We start from the raw sequence: 22,631 nt of genomic DNA on the forward strand, positions 1-22,631 counted from the left end.
GAAAATTAACTCAATGCTTCTCTGATTGACCCTTTCCTCCGACCAGCCTCATTCCCTCAAACTCAATGCCGAATCTCATTCCACCCCCACTTGCCCCCTCCAACTGAGCTTGCTATGTATTGGCGGAATACATACTCCTGAGTGTAATTTAGGAATCTTGTGCTCTCCGTAACTTTCACACAGTGACACGGTGTCCCACTTAATATTCAGGTAGCTGAGTTCCTGCACTATTTCTGCCCCTGTCGAATATTTGCTTAAAGTTTGCTCTTCCATCTCCCTCGGACTGTTTTGAGGACTACAATACACCCCCAGTTGTGTCATTGACACTTTTGTATACTTCTTTCGGCACCTACATCCTTACGTGAAGATCATTCTAACGTGTCATCCCTCCTGTAGTTGTTTTTTAGCTAACACCGTCTCCCATCTCCTTTTATCCCCTCACTCTGTCATCTGAGAGCCCTGTGACCAAGAATATAAGGTTGCTAATTCTGCTCCTTAATAACTATAATACCACACCCCCACATGTTTGTCAATTCTCTCAGTTCATTATCGTCACTACGCATCTTGTATTTAGACAATTTTCATTAAGTACTCTCAGGTTACTTCTTAGTCTATTTCTAGTCTTCATTTATTCTGTTTTCTACTTCCAGTTCTGCTATTCAACCTTCCGTCTCCCTTGGACGTTTTGAGGATGACAATACACCCCCAGTTGTGTCATTGACACTTTTGTATACTTCTTTCAGCACATTATTAGATTCCCAGTGTCCTGCCAAGCTAGATTAAACCTCCAGGCCCCCTCATGTATGAACAGCTAACGAGCTATAATTGAAGTCCATGTTCTCAACTAATCAGAGGAAAGATCATCCAAATTTTCTTTTCCTCCTGTTGCCAGAGTGAATAATTTTATTCCATCTGAATTGGTGCTCAGTTTACCATTCCCCTCCCACTAGCACCTACAAGACTGTCCACAGTGATACCTGTTGACATACAAAGTGTCTAGACTGCACAGATGCCACTTTCTTCAGAACAGGTCTCAATAATCTAGGAATCTAAATATCAACAAAACTTTTGTTGGCTAAGTATCAAAGAGGACAATCTGATCTCTCCAAAACAATAACCATGGATGAACTGAGAAATCCACGCTCTTCTGAAGTCCAGGACTGCTGCAGTCAAATCAGATAAACTTGACTTTCATAAGGAATCAAGATATGATTTCCATAAAGCTATCAGAGATGCTAAGAGACATTATCAGTCCAAAATTGAGTATAAGCCCAGCCATCAGCTGTGGCAAGGTTTGCATACTAAAATGGGGTTATAAACCAAAGTCAGGCAGCTTTGCCAACAACAGCACATCCTGTCCTAATGAACTTAGCAAATTCTAATGCCTTTGTCTGCAACTGGATCCTTGACTTTCTGATCAATAGTCCACAATCAGTAGGCAGTGAATGTTGGTACTTCCAGCTGAACTCTGTCTCTGTGTGTTTTCCCCCAGCTGTCATTCTGTTTTTGTATTGCCATGTTCTCTGGCTTGTTTTCATGCCCCATCTGCTCCTGCTCCTGCTCCTGCTCCTGCTCCTGCTCCTGCTCCTGTCCCTGTCCCTGTCCCTGTCCCTGTCCCTGCTCTACTCCGGCCCCTGTATTACTGAGTCCTCCGTCTCTCATCTGTTTCTCATTATTACCTGTATTGCTGCCGCCTGTGTCTCATTGTGCTCCACCTATCATCTGCCTCTCTGTTTATTGCTCAGTGTATTTCAGTCCTGTGTTTTCACCTGTTTGTGGCCTGATTGTGCCAGTGATTTTTCCTGATTCTGATTTTTGGATTTCTCTGGATGTTTTCGTCTCTGCCTGAACTTTGACACTGACCTTGTTTGCACCTCTGGATTTGCTACTCAATAAACATCAGTGTGCACAGTACTTGCTCCTGCGCCTGACAGCAACACTTCCACCATGACCATTCTAAACACTGATCCTCAGACCTCTCCTCTACTCCTTGTACATTTGTGACTTTGTGGCCAGATTTTCCTCTAACTCCATCTAAATATTTGCAGATGATACCATTGTGATGGGCTACCACTCAAATAACAACAAGTCAGAGTACAGGAAGCAGATAGAGCTTAACAACATGGAGTCTTGCCAACAGCCTTTCCCTCAGTGTCAGCAAAACAGAAGAGCTGGTCATTGACTTCAGAATGGTGGGTGGGGCACATGATCTTGTCTCCATCAACAGTAGTGAGGTTGAGAGCTTCAAGTTCTCACATCACCAATTTCCTGTCCTGGTCTAACCATGTTGACGTCGTGGCCAAGAAAGCTCAGCAACATCTCTACTTGTCCCATTTTATTTAGTGAGATACAGAGTGGAGTAGGTCTTTCTGGCCCTTTGAGCTGTGCTGGCCAGCAACCCCCAATTTAACCCTAGCTCAATCACAGGACAACTTACAATGACCAAGTAATCTACCAAAGATATGTCTTTTGACTGTGGATGGAAACCAGAGCATTTGGAGGAAACCCATGTGGTCATGGGGTGAACGTATAAACTGCTTACAGACTGCAGTGGGAATTGAACCTGGGTCACAGGTACTGTATAGCATGGCTGCAAGAAACTGCAGAGAGTTGTGGACACAGCTCAGCAATCACAGGAACCAACTTCCCGTTTATCGATTCTGTCAATACTTCTCACTACCTCAATAAAGCGGCCAGCGTCATTAAAGACCCCGTCAATCCCAGACATTCTCCCTTCTCCCCTCTCCCATTGGGAATCAAGTACAAAAGCTTGAAACTACAAACCACCAGGCTCAAAGACAGCTTCTATCCCAGTGTTTTCAGAAAGTACATGTGCCCCACCAGGCTCAAAGACAACTATCCTACTGTTATCAAACTCTTGAACTGACTTCTTGTAGATAAGGTGGACTCACAATCTACCTCGTTATGATCCGGCACTTTATCGTTTACCTGCACTGCACGTTTTCCCCCTGGTCCTCACCTATCAATAGACAATAGACAATAGGTGCAGAAGTAGACCATTCGGCCCTTCGAGCCTGCACCGCCATTTTGAGATCTACTATCAATACCCGGTTCCTGCCTTGTCCCCATATCCCTTGATTCCCCTATCCATAAGATACCCATCTAGCTCCTTCTTGAAAGCATCCAGAGAATTGGCCTCCACTGCCTTCCGAGGCAGTGCATTCCAGACCCCCACAACTCTCTGGGAGAAGAAGTTTTTCCTTAACTCTGTCCTAAACGACCTACCTCTTATTCTCAAACCATGCCCTCTGGTACTGGACTCTCCCAGCATCTGGAACATATTTCCTGCCTCTATCTTGTCCAATCCCTTAATAATCTTATATGTTGCAATCAGATCCCCTCTCAATCTCCTTAATTCCACCGTGTACAAGCCCAGTCTCTCTAACCTCTCTGCGTAAGACAGTCCTGACATCCCAGGAATTAACCTTGTGAATCTACGCTGCACTTCTCTACAGCCAGGATGTCCTTCCTTAACCCTGGAGACCAAAACTGTACACAATACTCCAGGTATGGTCTCACCAGGGCCCTGTACAAATGCAAGAGGATTTCCTTGCTCTTGTACTCAATTCCCTTCGTAATAAAGGCCAACATTCCATTAGCCTTCTTCACTGCCTGCTGCACTTGCTCATTCACCTTCAGTGACTGATGAACAAGGACTCCTAGATCTCTTTGTATTTCTCCCTTACCTAACTTTACACCGTTCAGATAATAATCTGCCTTCCTGTTCTTATTCCCAAAGTGGATAACCTCACACTTATTCACATTAAACGTCATCTGCCAAGTATCTGCCCACTCACCCAGCCTATCCAAGTCACCCTGAATTCTCCTAACATCCTCATCACATGTCACACTGCCACCCAGCTTAGTATCATCATCAAACTTGCTGATGTTATTCTCAATGCCATCATCTAAATTGTTGACGTAAATTGTAAACAGCTGTGGTCCCAATACCGAGCCCTGTGGCACCCCACTAGTCACCACCTGCCATTCCGAGAAACACCCATTCACCGCTACCCTTTGCTTTCTATCTGCCAACCAGTTTTCTATCCATGTCAATGTCTTCCCCCCAATGCCATGAGCTTTGATTTTACCCATCAATCTCCCATGTGGGACCTTATCAAATGTCTTCTGAAAATCGAGGTACACTACATCCACTGGATCTCCCTTGTCTAACTTCCTGGTTACATCCTCGAAAAACTCCAATAGATTAGTCAAGCACGATTTACCCTTGGTAAATCCATGCTGGCACGGCCCAATCCTATCACTGCTATCTAAATATGTCACTATTTCATCTTTAATAATGGACTCTAGTATCTTTCCCACTACTGATGTTAGGCTGACAGGTCAATAGTTCTCTGTTTTCTCCCTCCCTCCTTTCTTAAAAAGTGGGATAACATTAGCCATTCTCCAATCCTCAGGAACTGATCCTGAATCTAAAGAACATTGGAAAATGATTACCAATGCATCCGCAATTTCCAGGGCCACCTCCTTTAGTACCCTAGGATGCAGACTATCTGGACCTGGGGATTTGTCAGCCTTCAGTCCCATCAGTCTACTCAACACCGTTTTCTTCCTAATGTCAATCAGTTTCATTTCCTCTGTTACCCTATGTCCTTGGCTCATCTATACATCTGGGAGATTGCTTGTGTCTTCCTTAGTGAAGACAGATCTAAAGTACTTATTAAATTCTTCTGCCATTTCTCTGTTTCCCATAACAATTTCACCCAATTCATTCTTCAAGGGCCCAACATTGTTCTTAACTATCTTCTTTCTCTTCACATACCTAAAAAAGCTTTTGCTATCCTCCTTTATATTCCTGGCTAGCTTGTGTTCGTACCTCATTTTTTCTCCCCGTATTGCCTTTTTAGTTAAGTTCTGTTGTTCCTTAAAAATTTCCCAATCATCTGTCCTCCCACTCACCTTAGCTCTGTCATACTTCCTTTTTTTTAATGCTATGCAATCTCTAAGTTCCTTTGTCAACCACTGTGGCCCCTTTCCCCCCTTTGAATCCTTCCTTCTCCGGGGGATGAACTGATTTTGCACCTTGTGCATTATTCCCAAGAATACCCGCCATTGCTGTTCCACTGTCTTTTCTGCTAGGCTATCTGTCCAGTTAACTTTGGCCAGCTCCTCCCTCATGGCTCCTATCACCCTACCAGCCTACAGACCCAACGTATAATCCTCCGTAACTTCCGCCACCTCCTACGGGATCCCACCACCAGACACATCTTCCCCTCCCCCCAACTCTCGGCTTTCCGCAAGGATCGCTCCCTACGTGACTCCCTTGTCCACTCATCCCCCCCATCCCTCCCCACCGACCTCCCTCCGGGCACTCATCCCTGCAAACGGAAGAAGTGCTACACCTGCCCTCACACTTCTTCCCTCACCACCATCCCAGGCCCCAGACAGTCCTTTCAGGTGAGGCACCACTTCACCTGCAAGTCAACTGGGGTGATATACTGTATCTGGTGCTCCCGATGTGGCCATTTATACATTGGGGAGACCCGCCGCAGACTGGGAGACCGTTTCACTGAACACCGGCGCTCAGTCCTCCAGCAGTGGCGGGATCTCCCTGTGGCCACACACTTCAATTCCACAGACCACTCCCACTCCGACATGTCTGTCCATGGCCTCCTCTACCGTCAAGATGAGGCCACACGCAGGTTGATGGAGCAACACCTTATCTCCCACCTAGGTAGCCTCCTACATGCCGGCATGAACATCCAACTCACAGACCACCGTTGATACCCCTGCCCCCCCCCCTACTCCATCCCTATCTATAACTTTAGTCTGGTTTTCTTTCTCTCTCTTTTTCCCCCCTCACTATAATCTACCCCAGCCCTAACTTCCTTTCTCTTTTATTTCCCATAATTCCCCACCTTCCCCTAGCCCATTTCCCTTCAGCCTATCACTTCCCAGCTCTCTACTTCATCCCTCCCACAACTTCTTATCCCCCCTCGACCATCCCATGTTACTTCATTCCTGATGAGGGGTTTCGGCCCGAAACATCGTCACTACCTCCTCCCATAGATGCTGTCTGTCCTGCTGAGTTTTCCAGCATTTTGTGTTTTTATTTATTTCCAGCATCTGCAGATTCACTCGTACTGCATGTTTTCAGTAGTTTTACACTTTATTCTGCATAGTTATTGTTTTTTCTTATTCTAGTTCAATGCACTGTCTAATGATTAGATCTATAAACAGTACACAATCCAAGCTTTACACTGTATCTTGGTATATGTGACAATAATATATCAATACCCCACCACCCCACACTATCTGTCCAGCCATGCAATCATTTGAGCTGCCCACCTCCTCCTGTACTTGCAGATGTGCAAGGAGTAATGGGGAGATTACTCTTTCAAGTAAACAGCTTAAATCTATTTCCTAATCCTTTCTTCTTACTTATGTTGTTCATCCTGATATTGACCACTTGCCTCCAAAGAGTTTCCGTGAGGGATCTCTGCTAAACATTGTTGTAACATACATGGTACAATCCTTAGAGTTGTCACTAACTATTGCAAATATAATTCATACATTAAAATTCTCTATACAACTGTGTATGTCTTGTGCTCTATTTGGAAATCCCAGCAATTCAGCAATTGACTCAACAAGAGATGTTTCCCATGCTCTCTCTCAACTTACCAGAGCTCCAGTTTCCACGCAGATTTTAAATTCACCAGGGCCCCAGTTCCCATGCATGTTTTAACCTCACTGTGAACCTGGTTCATGCACACCTTTAACATTTATTAAGCTCCTGGACTGGCAATTTGGCTGTTGCCTGCAGCCATCAGGCTCCTGGACCAGCTGCAACAATGAACTGGCTCTGTGCCTATGGACTTGCTTTCTGTGGTTCATGTACTGTGAGTTTACTTTTTATTGTTTGCACAAATTGTTCTTTATTTCCATACATTGGGTGTTTGACAGTCTTTGTTGTGTGAGGTTTCCATGGATTTATTTTGTGGCTGCCTGCACAAAGACAATATATAGTATATTGTATACAGTACACATATTTTGGTAATAAATGTACGTTGAACTGAGAGTTTTGTTATAATGCCACGTAACATAAATCATTAGAAGTGTGCTTGCATAATAACATCCAATAGTCTGGAAAATCTGCTAGTCCTGCATCATCAAATCGGTTATGGGAATTTTACAATATTACAGTGATGATGAAGAACCTGGGAGACATGTAAACAGTGTAAGATATTAGAACAGCTTTCTATTAACAACAGGACTAGGTCAGTTGTCACTGAGAAATCTGGAGCAAATGAGAAAATGCATTAAATGGTAAAATACAAAGGTAGGTTCATGAAGTTAGGTCGCTCATGTTTCAACAATCCAATGTTAAACAAAACTCTGACTGGCATTTAATATAAAGGGAGGTCATTCCATGAGAATCTAAGACAATTGTATATTGGATTCACTGAGCACTTATTGTTTTTCAAAGTTTAATTTCCAAAGTTTATCTGGAACATCAAAGATTACATCTGGAGCAGCAAGAGTGCATGACAGATTGGTGTGCAATCAAGCAAACCTAGCCTCAAGTGGAACACTGACAGCTTTACCCTTTGGTAGGCATACCAACAGTCGGCTTGGGCATAGGATGACATTCATAATGGATATCATGCCATAAATGATTCTGTTTCCTATTTGTTCAGATAAAAGATGTGAAAGGCCATAACATGGAAGAAACAAATGGTTCTTCCACCAGCAGGTAACTCTGTCTGAAGGAAGGCCTTAAGCAAGAAAGGATGATGTGACAGAAATATTAATGACACAGCTCTCCATCCAATTAGCCTCTCACTCTCATTACCTACAACTGCTTTCCAACTGGCAAACAACATTCAGCTTTTATCTTGTTTAGATCTGAGACTAATTTCTGCATTTTGACCATAACTTGTGTGATTTCACTCAATGGCTCCCTACTCCTGTGTACAGTCACTCAAGAACACAACAGAAGCAACACATGAGCTGCTGGGGGAACTCGCTGGGTCAGGTGGCAACTTGGGAGGGAAATGGAAAATCAATATGTTGGCCCAAGGCTCTTCACCTGGCCTGCCCTGGCCTGAAATGTTAACTGTCTGTTTCCCTCCTTAGAAACTCCCTGACTGCTGAGATCCCCCAGCACTTTGTGTGTTGCTCCAGAATCCAGCATCTGCAGTCTCTTGCATCTCCATGAAAGTACGAGCAGGATAGGACTCAAGCCTGTCCCACCATTCATCTGACCTGTGCTGGCATTAACTCATCATCTGTGCCTGTCTCCCAGAGCCCTCAATCCTTCAATCTTTCAGATATTTATCTATCCCCACCTTAACCATTTCTACTGATTACTTGGTACTTTACCTTCTCAGTGTGAACATTATGCTAAACAGTTCAACACCCTTCCACAATTCCCCAAGGGCCCACACCATTCCTGTCCCATACTTCTACACCCTACATCCCCTAATGTGGATGGAATTTCATACTGTAAATTAGAAAGAGCCTTTTTCAGCCCATTGGGCATATTCTAGCTCACAAAAAAATTCTGCTTACTCAATAATTTTCCTTGAAAGTTAAGCCTTTCTGAATCCCATCAACGTCCTCTGGGTTCTAGCAGTCGTCCATGTACTATGGACCAGTCACACTACGAACCTGCACAGCTTTGGGACGCAGGAGGAGACCAGAATAGTTAGGGGGGATCCAAGTTGTGCAAGCTACACTCAGACAGCACCGGTGTTCAGGACGCTGGGGCTATGAGGCAGCTGCTCTGTTTGCCATGCCTTGGTGCCACGCTTCTAGAGGGGAAACTAGAGAAGTCAGGAGAGGTATTGTAGGAGCCATGTATCTATTTTCTGTCATGTGTTTAAAGTGTGGTAGAAGCATATGAGTATAGTTAGGTATTTTCATTTGTTAGTTTTTAGTTCAGCCTAGATGAGAGGGGGTAAGCCATAGAAATTTATAGTCTTTTCTGACTGCTATCAGTACTTAAATATGTACAGAATTCTAATACAGTTCGACCGCTATTCGATCATTATTAGTATGCTTAAATACATATAGAATACTAATTTAATTCAGCCACTTATTTAAGCTAGCTGGGACGTCATTGGAAGACTAACTGGATTGCCAACTTTGTTTAAGTACATTAGTTTGAGCGTTAACTTCGCTATTTTGCTAATTTGAATGCTACTTTTCTAATTGAGTTTCATTAGTTTTGCATTGCTACAAGATTTAGGTAGGGACATGAACATGCAAGGAATGGCTGATTTGAATCATCTGCCTGCAGAAGGAATTAGCTCGAGACATGGTCTCCTGGTCTTAAGCTGTACTGTTCTATGTTCTAAAAGGACTGTTGGAAAAGAGGCTTGGCGAGTTTAAAAAGAAAGTCAGAATTAGATTCGGGTTTAATATCATTGGCATATGTCTTGAAATTTGTTAACTTCGCGGCTGCAGCACAATGCAATACATGATAATATAGAAAAAATAAATCAATCAATCAATTACAGCATGTATATGTATGGATATTAAATAGTAATTAAAAATAGTGCAAAAACAGAAATAATAAAAAGTAGTGAGGTAGTGTCATGCGTTCAATGTCCATTTAGGAATTGGATGGCAGAGGGGAAGAAGCTGTTCCTGAATTGCTGAGTGTGTGCCTTCAGGCTCCTGTATCTCCTTCCTGATAGTAACAATGAGAAGAGGGCATGTGCTGGGTGATGGGGGTATTTAATAATGGATGCTGCCTTTCTGAGGCACCGCTCCTTGTAAATTGACAGCTCACAGTCTTCAGTAAAGCACTGTGTTGGAAACTTCCACTCTGTCATTTTCCTCAGTAAATAGCATCACTAAAGAAAAACATCACAGTCTGAAGCAACAGCAGTGAGTGATCCAGTGCAAAAGAAATGGGAAATGGTGAGGCTGTAGATACCGAGAGAGAATTAGTCACTCGGTGGAGAGTCTGGTTGCTGAGAGAGTTTAGGCAAAACTCTTTCACATCAAGTTGTGATGTTCAAGTTAGGGTGTAGAATGGCCACCATAAGGCAGTATTGCTCAGGTTGTGGTTCTGAAGAGCAGAGTCTAGGCAGTGACATAGTGAAGCAGAGAAGGTGACCCTTCTTTATCCATAGCACAAGGTCATTGATTTTCCCCGATCAAGGAGGTGGAAAGGGCAAGTAAAGCCCCAGTGGGAAGTGGACAGGAAGCAATGTATGTTATAATTGATCCCTGGTCCTTAAAAAGAAGGAAAAACAGACTGTTGGGTCAGAGATCATCTTTCTCCACAGATGCTGCCTAACTTGATTAGTATTTCTAGCACTTTCTGTTTCTGTTTCAGATTTCCAGCAACTGCAGGGTTTTTTTGCATTTCCTAATAAAATAAAGAACTAGTTCACCATATTGTTTCACTCACAATGCGTTGTAATTTTTTTTGGGCTGAGGGAAACTTGATATTCTCAAGGTTTGGACAGTACGCAATGGGAACTATAAGAGTGTAATAGTATTACAAACAACCAGCACATGTGCAAAGTCAGAGAGGGGAAGGGATACACATAGCTCCCAATCCTGGAATATAACAACTCAAATTACAGGAAGTTTTCTTTTCTTGCACCAGTGTGAATTCTTGCTTTTCTGATAAAGTCACATTTATAATCATCTGGAAACACAACAAACTGCAAATGTTGGAACCTCAAGCAACAAGCAAACTTCTGGAAGAACCCAACAGGTCAGGCAGCAGCTGGGGAGGAAATGAACAGCATACCCTTTGGCTGAGATCCTTCATCCAGACATATTGACACTGGGTCACTGTCCTGCTACTCCCTCAGATGCCCATATTCCATATCCGACATACTCAAATTTGATTGGTTAACAACACCAAGTCAGACTAGTAAGTAACATGAGATCTGTGACTGGCTACATAGACAAGTGCATTGAAGACATCACTGTTATTAAACACATTTCTGTGAGGGCAAATTAGAAGCCATCACTGACAGCAGAGGTCCAGGCATGGCTGAGAGATCAGGAGATAAGTTAGTTCTCAGGTCAGCAAGAGCTCCGCTTTCCTGTGCTGTCAGAAAGGCAAAATAGGATTACACACGGAAAATATACAGCCATTTCTGTGACACCAAAGACATGAGGCGCATATGGCAGAGCGTATTGCAGGTCATCCCTGCATGTCTACTGCAGTGACATTTTCTTTCAGATAGGCTGAACGTCCTTTACGCTTGGTTTAATGTATGGAATGACGTGCTGGCGAGGAAGCCCCTCCCCCATACACTTTGCCCCCGAGGAGCAAGCAATCTGTCTGGCTGCAGCTAGCGTGGAAAAGACGCTAGCCAGAATCAGCCCATGTGAAGTGGGTGTTGCCTGATAACGTACCTGGCCAGCTGCTGAGGGACTGTGCAGCCCAGTTAACAGACATCTTCAACATCTCTGTGGAACCGTCCACTGTCCCCTCAGGCTTCAAGGCAGCAACCGTAATGCTGGTGCTGAAGAAAGCAACATAAATATGCCTCAACGACTAATGTCCATTGGCACTGACTTCAACAATAACGAAGTGCTTTGAGCGGCTCGTTATGGATCACATCAAATCCCACCGGGCTTGTTTAGATGGCAGTTAACGGGAACAGTGGAGGTCAAGTTGAGGTCTGGAAGACCAAGAAAAATTTCCAAGAGAACTGCTGGTAGGATTGCTAGAAAGGCAAATCAAAACCTCCATTTGACTGCAAAAGACCTTCAGGAAGATTTAGCAGGCTCTGGAGTGGTGGTGCACTGTTCTATTGTGCAGCGACACCTGCACAAATATGACCTTCATGGAAGAGTCATCAGAAGAAAACCTTTCCTGTATCCTCACCACAAAATTCAGCATCAGAAGTTTGCAAAGGAACATCTAAACAAGCCTGATGCATTTTGGAAACAAGTTCTGTTGACTGATGAAGTTAAAATAGAACTTTTTGGCCGCAATGAGCAAAGGCATGTTTGGAGAAAAAAGGGTGCAGAATTTCATGAAAAGAACACCTCTCCAACTGTTAAGCACAAGGGTGGGTCGATCATGCTTTGGGCTTGTGTTGCAACCAGTGGCACGGGGAGCATTTCACTGATAGAGGGAAGAATGAATTCAATTAAATACCAGCAAATTCTAGAAGTAAACATCACACCATCTGTAAAAAACAAAAAGCTGATGACGAAAAGAGGATGGCTTCTGCAACGGGATAATGATCCTAAACACACCTCAAAATCCACAAAGGACTACCTCAAGAGGCACAAGTTGAAGGTTTTGCCATGGCCCTCACAGTCCCCTGACCTAAACATCATCGAAAATCTGTGGATAGACCTCAAAAGAGCAGTGCATGCAAGATGGCCCAAGAATCTCACAGCGTTAGAAGCTTTTTCCAAGGAAGAATGGGCGAAAATCCCCCAAGTACTGACCATGCAGGGTGCCCAAACTTTTGCTTCGGGCCCTTTTTCTTTTTTGGCATTTTGAAACTGTAAAAGATGGAAATAAAAAAAAGTTTTCTCGCTTAAAACATTAAAGAAATGTGTCATCTTTAACTTTATGCCTTTTGGAAATCAGGTCATCTTTTACTCGCTTAGTTATTCACAGTAACAGAAATTTTGACCGAGGTGTTCAAACTTTTGCGTACCACTGTATGTACTGTGTTGTACACCTTGGTCTAGAATAATGTTGTTTCGTTTGGTGATGTACATGTGTATGGTTAAGTAGCAATAAACTGAAGTTGAATTTGATGAAGGTGAATATGCTTCCCTTGCCCTCACCAGTATACCCTTGTCAGGAAAACATCCAATGCCTCAATATTTCAATTCACATTATTTGCATATTTGTCACCTGTTCATAGTGCTGCTAATAGAGTTGTGCTATGCACTGTGTCTGTTAACTGTTCAGGTTCATTTCATGTGCTCCTTGAACATTTTACCAAGAATCTGGGGTAATTTGTAACCTTTATCTCAGAGATGAAATGACCTTCCAGTCTAATCAGTCCTCCGATCCTTCAACAGTATGAGTTTACTACATCATGTCTTGCTCTCTGTGGAATAGAGAATGAGAGTCAAGAAGTTAATAATGAATTTATAGAAAATATGAAGTCTCAGAATAAACTGCACACAGAATAAATTTTATAAAAGGTATAAATATTAATTCTATGGGCTCCTCTGAATATTCCATCTTATACCAAAATGTCCGTTCATCCTACTGGAAAATTAAGGAAATTAAGTAAATGTATCTTTTGCAATACACAGAATGCTGTAGGAACTCAGCAGGTCAGGCAGCATCTGTGACAGTGAATAAACAGTCAATGTTTAGTGTCGAGACCCCCACCAGGATTGTCCTGATGAAAGGTCCTGGCCAAAACAAGTTTATTCACTTCCCTAAATGTTGCTTGAACTGCTGAATTCTTCTGCCATTTTGTGTCTGTTGCCCTGGATTTCTAGTCTAGTATCTGCAGAATCTCTTGTGTTTATGGAATATATCCTTTTGCTTTTTCTGTCAATAGTAGTCATTCCATGGCAGGAATCTCATCTCATCAAGCATTTGATATTGAGAGAAAGATTGGGAATGTGAGTACACCATCACTAATTCCTTAATATTATTTAAAACGTCACATCCTTCTTTCATGATGTTTTACATTATATGAAATGGGTCTACTTTTGATTTTATGCAGAGATGCTTTTCTGATTACGGAAATAATATGTTATTACACCGACAGCAACCATTGGTGAGGAGGCAGACCATCTGTGCTTTCAATGCCCTGTAAATCAACAGCTCTCACATAAAAAGATTAAAGAAATACTCCAGGGAAATTTCATAAAATGTACTATCATACAATTCTCATATATCTTATTAGAAAAAGATAGAACTTATCACACCTTTCAATTCCTCAGGACTCTGTAAAAGCATTTAAGAGCCAATGCAACATTTCAAGAGTAAAGGCACAGCTGGAAAGTCTGTAAACTAACTTCCCATTGCAAGCTCCTTTGATCCAAGCAATCTGCTTCTGGTTAGTTAAGGGTATACTTTGGAATTTGGAACTTCACTGGGCTGATAATAGGAAACTATTGTTCAACACAGTGATTAATGAGTGACATAATTACAATGGATTGATCCAGAAAGTTAGATCACATGGACTCCAGGGTGAACTAGTCAATTCATACAAAATTGGCTTAGTGGAAGGACTTGGAGAGTGGTAGTGGAGGATTATTTGTTAGTCTGGAGGCCTGTGTCTAAGTGATGTGCCACAGGGATCAGCGTTGGGTCCCCTGTTCCTTGCCATCTATATTAATGATTTGGATGAGAACGTTGTTAGCACAGCTAGTGAGTTTGCAGGTGACACCAAAATTGGTGGCATATTAGACGGTGAAGAAAGTTGTCTAAGATTGCAACAGGATCTAGATCATCTGGGAAAGAGGGCAGATGGAATTTAACTTCCGACGATTGCAAAGTGTTGCATTTTGCGAAGCTAAACCAGATTAAGACTTAATCGGTAAATTGTAAAGTCCTTAATAGTACTTATATCGAGGGGTACAAGAACATCTTTACCTGAAAGTGGCGACAGTGTGGTGAAGAAGGCATTTGGCATGCTTACCTTTATCAGTCAGGATATTCAGTACAAGAACTAGAAAGGTTCTTTACAACTGTTGAGACTATACTTGGAGTATTGTGTGATATTCTGGTCATCTAGCTATAGGGAGAATGTCATTAAGCTGAAAAGGGTCAATGAAAGGATTCACGAGGATGTTAACAGGACTGGAGGTCTGAGAAGACTGAACATGTTAGATCTTTCATTTTTCTTTGGAGCATAGGGAGTTGAGGGGTATCCTTACAGAGATATATAAAACCATCATAGGCATAGACAAGGTATATAGTCAGTCTTCTTTCCCAGAGTAGAAGAGTCTAAAGCTAGATGGCGTAGGTTTAGGGTGTGAGGGGAAGGATTTTAAGGAGACCTGAGGGGCAATTGGATATGTGGAATGAGCTGGCAAAGGAAGTGGTAGAGGTGAGTGCAATTACAGCATTTGACAACATCTAGATACGTACATGGGTAGAGAAAGCTCTCATCACAGCCCATGTCAACACACAGATCAAAGAACTGAGTTCCAGAGGTGACCTGTGAATGACTGCACACATCATCAAGGCACCATTTGATTGAGTGAGATAGCACCAAGAAGCTGTAGTGAACCTTAAATCAGTTGACATCAAGGGGAGCACATTCCAATGCTTGGAATCAAATATTGCACAAAGACAGGGCAAAAAATCAGAGGCTTAAAGATGAGAATAAAGTGTGCCCTTTCATTTCCCTTTGGGTGAGAACAGTAGTCCAAGACATGGAGGAAATGAGAGAGGGTTCTTTCAAACACAATGATAGGTAAGCCATGTTTCATGAAAAAAGCATATCAGATATGTTGGACTGAAATGCAGATGACCAGAGATGAAAAAACTAGGGAAAAAGGGTTGGCATTCTTACTAGCCATATGATTGGAAGTTATGATCAAAGCTGTTGTCAGAGTCAGTGAGTTTATAGTAAGTATTGCTGGATACTCTGTCCCACAGATGGGGGCAGAGATTCAGGAAAGGAAGAGAATTGTCAGAAATTGTCCAAGTGAATTTGTTAGCACAGGGGAAGGCAGTATAAAATTGGTAAGTTCTATATCGATGCAGGAAGCAGCACCAAAGTGGTTATCATTGTAATGGAGAGAGTTGCAGAGTGGAATTGGGATTGAGATTGGAGTTAGAACCATAGAACATTACAGCACAGAAACAGTCCTCTTGGTCCTTCTTGGCTGTGCCGAACCATTTTTCTGCCTAGTCTCACTGACCTGCACCTGGGCCATATCCCTCCAAACCCCTCTCATCCATATACCTGTCCAAGTTTTTCTTAAGTGTCAAAAGTGAGCCCACATTCACCACTTCATCTGGCAGCTCATTCCACACTCCCACCACTCTCTGTGTGAAGAAGAGAATGTTCCCTTTAAATTTTTCCCCCTTCACCCTTAACCCATGACCTCTTTTTTTTCTCCCCTGGCCTCAGTGAAAAAAGCCTGCTTGCATTCAGTCTATCTATACCCATCATAATTTTATACACCTCTATCAAATCACCCCTCATTCTCCTACGCTCCAGGGAATAAAGTCCTAACCTATTCAACCTTTCTCTATAACTCAGTTTCTCAAGTCCCGGCAACATCCTTGTAAACCTTCTCTGCACTCTTTCAACCTTATTAATATCCTTCCGTAATTAGGTGACCAAAACTGCACACAATACTCCAAATTCGGTCTCACCAATGCCTTATACAACCTCACCATTACATTCCAACTGTTATACTCAATACATTGATTTATAAAGGCCAATGTACCAAAAGCTCTCTTTACAACCCTATCTACTTGTGATGCCACTTTTAGGGAATTTTGTATCTGTATTCCCAGATCCCTCTGTTCTACTGCACTCCTCAGTGTCCTACCATTTACCTTGTATGTTCTACCTTGGTTTGACCTTCCAAAGTGCAATACCTCACACTTATCCGCATTAAACTCCATCTGCCATTTTTCAGCCCATTCCTCCAACTGGTCCAAGTCCCTCTGCAAGCTTTGAAAACCTTCCTCACTGTCCACTACACCTCCAATCTTTGTATCATCAGCAAATTTGCTGATCCAATTTGCCACATTATCATCCAGATCATTGATATAGATGACAAATAACAATGGACCCAGCACTGATCCCTGTGGCATACCACTAGTCATAGGTTTTATTATTCTCTCAGATAGGCATTTCACTGGATGGCTATGTGGGAGAAAGTGTTAGATTGATCTTAGAGTAGGTTAAACGGTCAGCATAATATCATGGGCTGAAGGGCCTGTACTGTTCTATGTACTATGTTCTATTATTGTCACATGTACTGAAATATGTTGAAAAGCTTGTCTTACATATGGTTCATACAGATCAAATCATTACACAGAGTATGGAGGTAGAACAATAGCAATGCAGAATAAAGTGTTATAGCTACCAAGAAAATGCAGTGCAGTTAAACAATAAGGTGCAAGATCATAATGAGATAGACTGTGAGGTCAAGAGCCCATATTATCATACTAGATAACTATTTAATGGTATAATGAGAGTGGGATAGAAGCTGTCCTTGAGCCTGGTGGTATATGTTTTCAGGTTTTTGCATTTTCTGCCTGATGGGAGAAGGGAAATGTCTGGGGTGGGTGGGGTCTTGGACTATGTTGTCTCTGCTTTACAGAGGCAGCAGGAAGTATAGTCAGTGTCCATTGGGAGGCTGGTTTCTGTGACGTCCTGGGCTGTGTCCACAACTCCCTGCACAGCAGTTGCCATACCACGCTGTTATGCATCCAGATAGGATGCTTTCTATGATGCATGAATAAAAATTGTCTTAACAAACCAGTGATTTACAATCTATTGAAGGGCTTGGCAGACTTAACTCTAAAGTGTGCAGGTAAGGCACCTTTGATGAAGGAACATTGCCATGGTCTAAAGAGAGGGAGGAGGGGAGGACTCGAGCCAGGCTAGAACACTGGGGTATGAAACTTTCTCTACCCAACATCTTGTTAACAATGTACAAGACTGAGGACGAGCAGGGCCAGGTTGCTGTATTCCCAGATCCCTCTGTTCTATGCCTTACTGCTCACCATGTAAGATTGCATTGGTGTTGCTTCTTGCACCCACGCTGAGTACATAAACTTCAACAATTTTGCCGCCAATTTCTACCCTGCCCTCAAATTTAGCTGGTCTATTTCCAACACCTCCCTCTCCTTTCTCAATCTCTCTGTTTCTGGAGACATTCTTATCCACTAATATTCTTTATAAACCCACTGACTCTCACAGCTACCTGGACTATACCTCCTTCCACTCTGTTACTTGTAAAAATGCCATCCCCTTCTCGCAATTCCCCCATCTCCACCACACCTGCTCTCAGGATGAGGCTTTTCATTTCAGAACTAATGAGATGCCCCCCTTTTTCAAAGAAAGGGGCTTTCCTTCCTCCACCATCAATGCTGCCCTTACCAGCATCTCTTCCATTTTTTACATGCCTGCCCTCACCCCATCCTCCCGCCACCATACCAGGGGTGGGGTTTCTCTTGTCCTCATCTATCACCCCGCTAGCCTCCGCAACCAGCATATAATTCTTCATAACTTCCATCATCTCCAACAGGATCCCACCACCAAGCACATCTTTCCCTCCCCTCCACACCTTCTGCTTTCTAGAGGGATCATTCCCTACACAACTCCCTTGTTCATTCATCCTTTCCCACCAATCTCCTCCCGGTACCCAGCCTTGCAAGCGGAACAAATGCCACACCTGCTTCTACACCTCTTCCCTCACTACCATTCAGGACCACAAACAATCTTTTGGGCTGAGGTGACACTTCACCTGTGAGTCTATTGGGGTCACCTACTGTATCCAGCGCTCACAGTGTGGCCTCCTGACTATGCGAGAGACCCAGCATAGTTTGGGAGACTGCTTCACTGAGCACCTACACTCCATCTGCCAGAAAAAGTGGCATCTTCCAGTTGCCACCCATTTTAATTCCACTTCCCATTCACATTCTGACATGTCAGTCCATGGCCCTATCTACTGCTGCAAGGAGCCCACACTCAGGTTGGAGGAGCAACACATATTCTGAATGAGTAGTCTCCAACCTGATGGCATGAACATCGATTTCTTGAACTTACAGTAATTGCCCCCTCCCACCATTCCCCATTCCTGTTTCCCTCCATCACCTTCTCTCCTTACCTACCCATTACCCCCCCCCCAGTGCTCCTCCTTCTTCCCTTTCTTCCATGGTCTTCTACCTTCTCCTATCAGATTGCCCCTCTTCCAGCCCTTAACTCTTTTACACACCAACTTTGCAGCTCTTTACTTCATCCCTCCCCCTCTCCCAGTTTCTCCTACCACCTACTAACTTGTGCTTCTTCCTCCCCTGCACCCCCTTTCTTACTCTGACTTCATCTTTTTGTTCCAGCCCTGATGAAGGGTCTAGGCCTGAAAGATCAATGGTTTACTGTTTTCCATAGATACTGCCTGGCCTGCTGAGTTTCTTCAGTTTTTTGTGTGTGTTGATTGGATTTCCAGCATCTGCAGATTTTCTCATGTTGAAAATCTACTCTAATTGGTTTCCCAAAGTGCAACACCTCTCACTTACCTGTATTAAGCTTCATCGGCAATTCTTCAGTTCATTTCGACAGCTGTCCAGATCCCACTGCAAGCTTAGATAGTCTTCCTTGCCATCCACTACACCTCCAGTCTTGCTGTCATCAGTAAATTTACTGATCCAGTTAACCACATTATCATCCAGATCATTGACATAGAAGACAATCAACAATGGACCCAACACTGATCCCTGCTGCACACCACAAGTCACAGAGGCAATCTTCTACAGCCACTCTTTGGCTTCTACCATGAAGCTGATGTCTAATCCAATTGACTACCTCATCTTGAATGTCAAGTGACTGAACCTTTTTGACTACCCTCCCATGCAGGATCTTGCTAAAGCCAACGTAGACAACAACCACTGCCTTCCCTCCATTAATTTTCCTGGCAACTTCTTTGAAAAACTCTCTAAGATTGGTTATACATGACTTGCCACCTACAAAGTAATATTGACTATCCCTAATCAGTCCCTATTAATCCAAGTACTTATATATCTGGTCCCTTAAAATACCTTCCAATAACTTCCCCACTAATGATGACAGGCTCACCATTCTTGGCTTGTTCTTAGAGCCTTCCTTGAACAATGGAACAACATTAGCTATCCTCCTATCCTCAACACTTCACCTGTGGCTAAGGATGTTTTAAATATTTCTGCTAGTGCCCCTGCAATTTCTGCACTAGGGTATGAGGAAAAATATGTCAGACCTTAGGGAATTATCTTCCAGAATTTATCTCAAGACAGCAAACACTCTTCCTCTGTAATCTGTAGAAGGTCCATGACATTGCTGCTGCATTACCTCACATCTATAGACTCTGTAGTACTTATCCATCTAAGACCACCCCATCTCTTTTGGCTCCATGCATAGATTACCACTTCCAGAGGACCAATTTTGTCTCTTGCTAAACTTTTGCTCTTAACATACAGTTGACACGTTTTGTGAATTTGCAGATGGCACCAAAACAGGTGGCACAGTAGACGAGGAAGAAGGTTGTCCAAGATTCCAACAGGCTTAAGATCATCTGGGAAAGAGGGCCAAGAAATGGCAAATGGAGTTGAACTTCCAACAAATGCTAAGTGCTGCATGTTGCTAAACTAAACCAGATTAGGACTTATCCAGTAAATGGTAAGCCCTTGTTTCTAGGCGTGCAAGTACATACTGAATTTACCTGGAAGTGGCAACACAGGTAGATAGTGTGGTGAGGATAGTTTGGTACACCTGTCTTTATTAGTCAGGATGCTCAATACAAGAATTAGAAAGGCATGTTAGAACTGGTGAGACCACACATGGGTTAATGTGTCACATTCTGTTCACTAGCTATAGAGAGAATACCATTAAGCTGGAAAGGATTAATGAAAGGAGAAGTAGAATTTTGCAGCATATAAAATGGGAGAAAATATAATGCTTCAAGTTGATATCGCCATGCAGTGATGTGGATAGCTCTCGATATCTCAGACTCTATGTGTTGCATCATACTTAACCATGCAACCCACGGCCTAATGGATAGACCAGGAAAGTTTCTGGGTTCTATTGTGTGTCAAGTCAAGTCACTTTTTATTGTCATTTTGACCATAACTGCTAGTACAGTACACAGTAAAAACGAGACAACCTTTTTCGGGACCATGGTGCTACATGAAACTGTCCATGCATTTCTGTTACAGGTTAACTTTCATCAACCAGCAACGTGAGTGATTTCACTTTGGGCTATGTAACAGGTTTCATTTAAGTGAATCTGATAAAAATTTAGTCAAGGCAGCCTGTTTCAAATTATTACCATACTGAACAGCAGGGGTATTTTGGAAATAGCACTTAAGTCAGGACAAACAGAAGCTGTGCAGGATTATTCCATCACTGGCAATCTCACTTGACTTAACGAGCATGATAAATTCACATTCCATATGAATTGAAATAATTTTCACCATTTAAAACCACTTACTCTATTATTTTGTCACATGCCTGGAGTCATATCACTGTGATGAGAATCAAATTCTCAGCATGTCTGAATGATTTCAGCATCAGGAAGCTGCTTTGACTTGTACACAAAAAATGTGTTCATGCCACAGAACATATAGAGAATATACTAGAGATACTCTTATGACACACGAGCACATTATTATCTGAGTACCTGAGGGGATCAGATTCAGGCTTATTGTCACTGACAATGTGAAATCTGTTGTTTTGTGACAGCAGTACAGTGCAAAGACAAGAGCTCACTATAAATTACACAAACAAATAAATAGTGTGGAAAAGAAGGAATAAAAAACCTAGTTTTCATGTGATCAGAAATCTGATGGCAGAGGTGAAGAAGCCATTGTGGGTCCTCAGATTCCTGTGCCTCCTCTCTGATGGTGGTGGTAAGGGGGCATGTCCCAGATCATGAGGACCGTTACTGATGGGTGACACTTTCCTGAGTCATTAGTTCTTCAAGCTGTCCTCAGTGGTGGAGAGTGTAGTGCCCGTGATGGTGTTGCAGCTTCTTGTGATTCTGTGCCTCTATAACTAGTCAGAATACGCTCCATTGTATTGAGGAACGACTGTGCAGGCCTGTGGACATCAGCGAGTTAGACCAGTGGGAAGAGAAGACAGCCTTATAGAGCGGGTGTTGGAGGAGTGGGTGATAGAAGGAGTCAGAGTAGGAGGGCTTTGGCTCAACGGGGCTTCAGTAATAACGGTTCGAGGCGAGGTAACTACCTGTGAAGAATTGGAATAGGAAGTATGTCTGCGAGGCTGGTGTTCTGTACTGGGCGTCAGATGTGGGAGGTCCGGGAGACTCCCATCCTCCCGGACGGCCACATCTGCACCAGGTGCATCGAGCTGCAGCTCCTTAGGGACCAGATCAGGTAACTGGTGATGCAACTCGATGACCTTCGTCTGGTCAGGGAAAGTGAGGAGGTGATAGAGAGGAGCACATAGGCAAGTAGTCACACCTGGGCCTCAGGAGATAGATAAGTGGGTAACAGTCAGAAGAGGGAAGGGCAAGAGTCAGATACTAGAGAGTACCCCAGTGGCTGTCCCCCTTAACAATAAGTACACCAATTTGAGTACTGTTGGGGCGGGCGGTCTACCTGGGGGAAGCAACAGTGGCTGCACCTCTGGCACAGAGTCTGTCCCTGTGGATCAGAAGGGTTGGGAAAGGAAGAGGATGGCAGCAGTGATATAGTTTATAGTTAGGGGATCAGACAGGCAATTCTGTGGATGCAGGAAAGAAACACAGATAATAGTTTGCCTCCCAGGTGCCAGGGTCTGGGATGTTTCTGATCATGTCCATCAGATCCTGAAGTGGAAAGAACAGCCAGAGGTCGTGGTACATATTGGTACCAACAACATAGGTAGGAAAAGGGAGGAGGTCCTGAAAACAGACTACAGGGAGTTAGCAAGGAAGTTGAGAAGCAGGACTTCAAAGGTAGTAATCTCAGGATTATTGCCTGTGCCACAGACAGTGAGTATAGGAATAGAGTGAGG

The 22,631-nt window shown here is 43.2% G+C and overlaps 1 long non-coding RNA gene across 2 annotated transcripts in view; it reads left to right on the forward strand.

The window, feature by feature from the left end:
* Positions 1-22,631, forward strand: part of LOC140731415 (uncharacterized) — an 87,145-nt gene that overhangs the window by 41,550 nt on the left and 22,964 nt on the right. Inside the window, exon 2 of one of the 2 annotated variants that reach the window (XR_012099812.1) lies at positions 13,503-13,566. The exons of the other annotated variant lie outside the window; for it this stretch is intronic. This is a non-coding gene — a long non-coding RNA (uncharacterized lncRNA). The remainder of the gene's footprint in view (positions 1-13,502; positions 13,567-22,631) is intronic. 2 annotated transcript variants of the gene reach the window in all.

This window comes from Hemitrygon akajei, chromosome 8 (genome assembly GCF_048418815.1).
Source record: "Hemitrygon akajei chromosome 8, sHemAka1.3, whole genome shotgun sequence".
NCBI lineage: Eukaryota > Metazoa > Chordata > Chondrichthyes > Myliobatiformes > Dasyatidae > Hemitrygon > Hemitrygon akajei.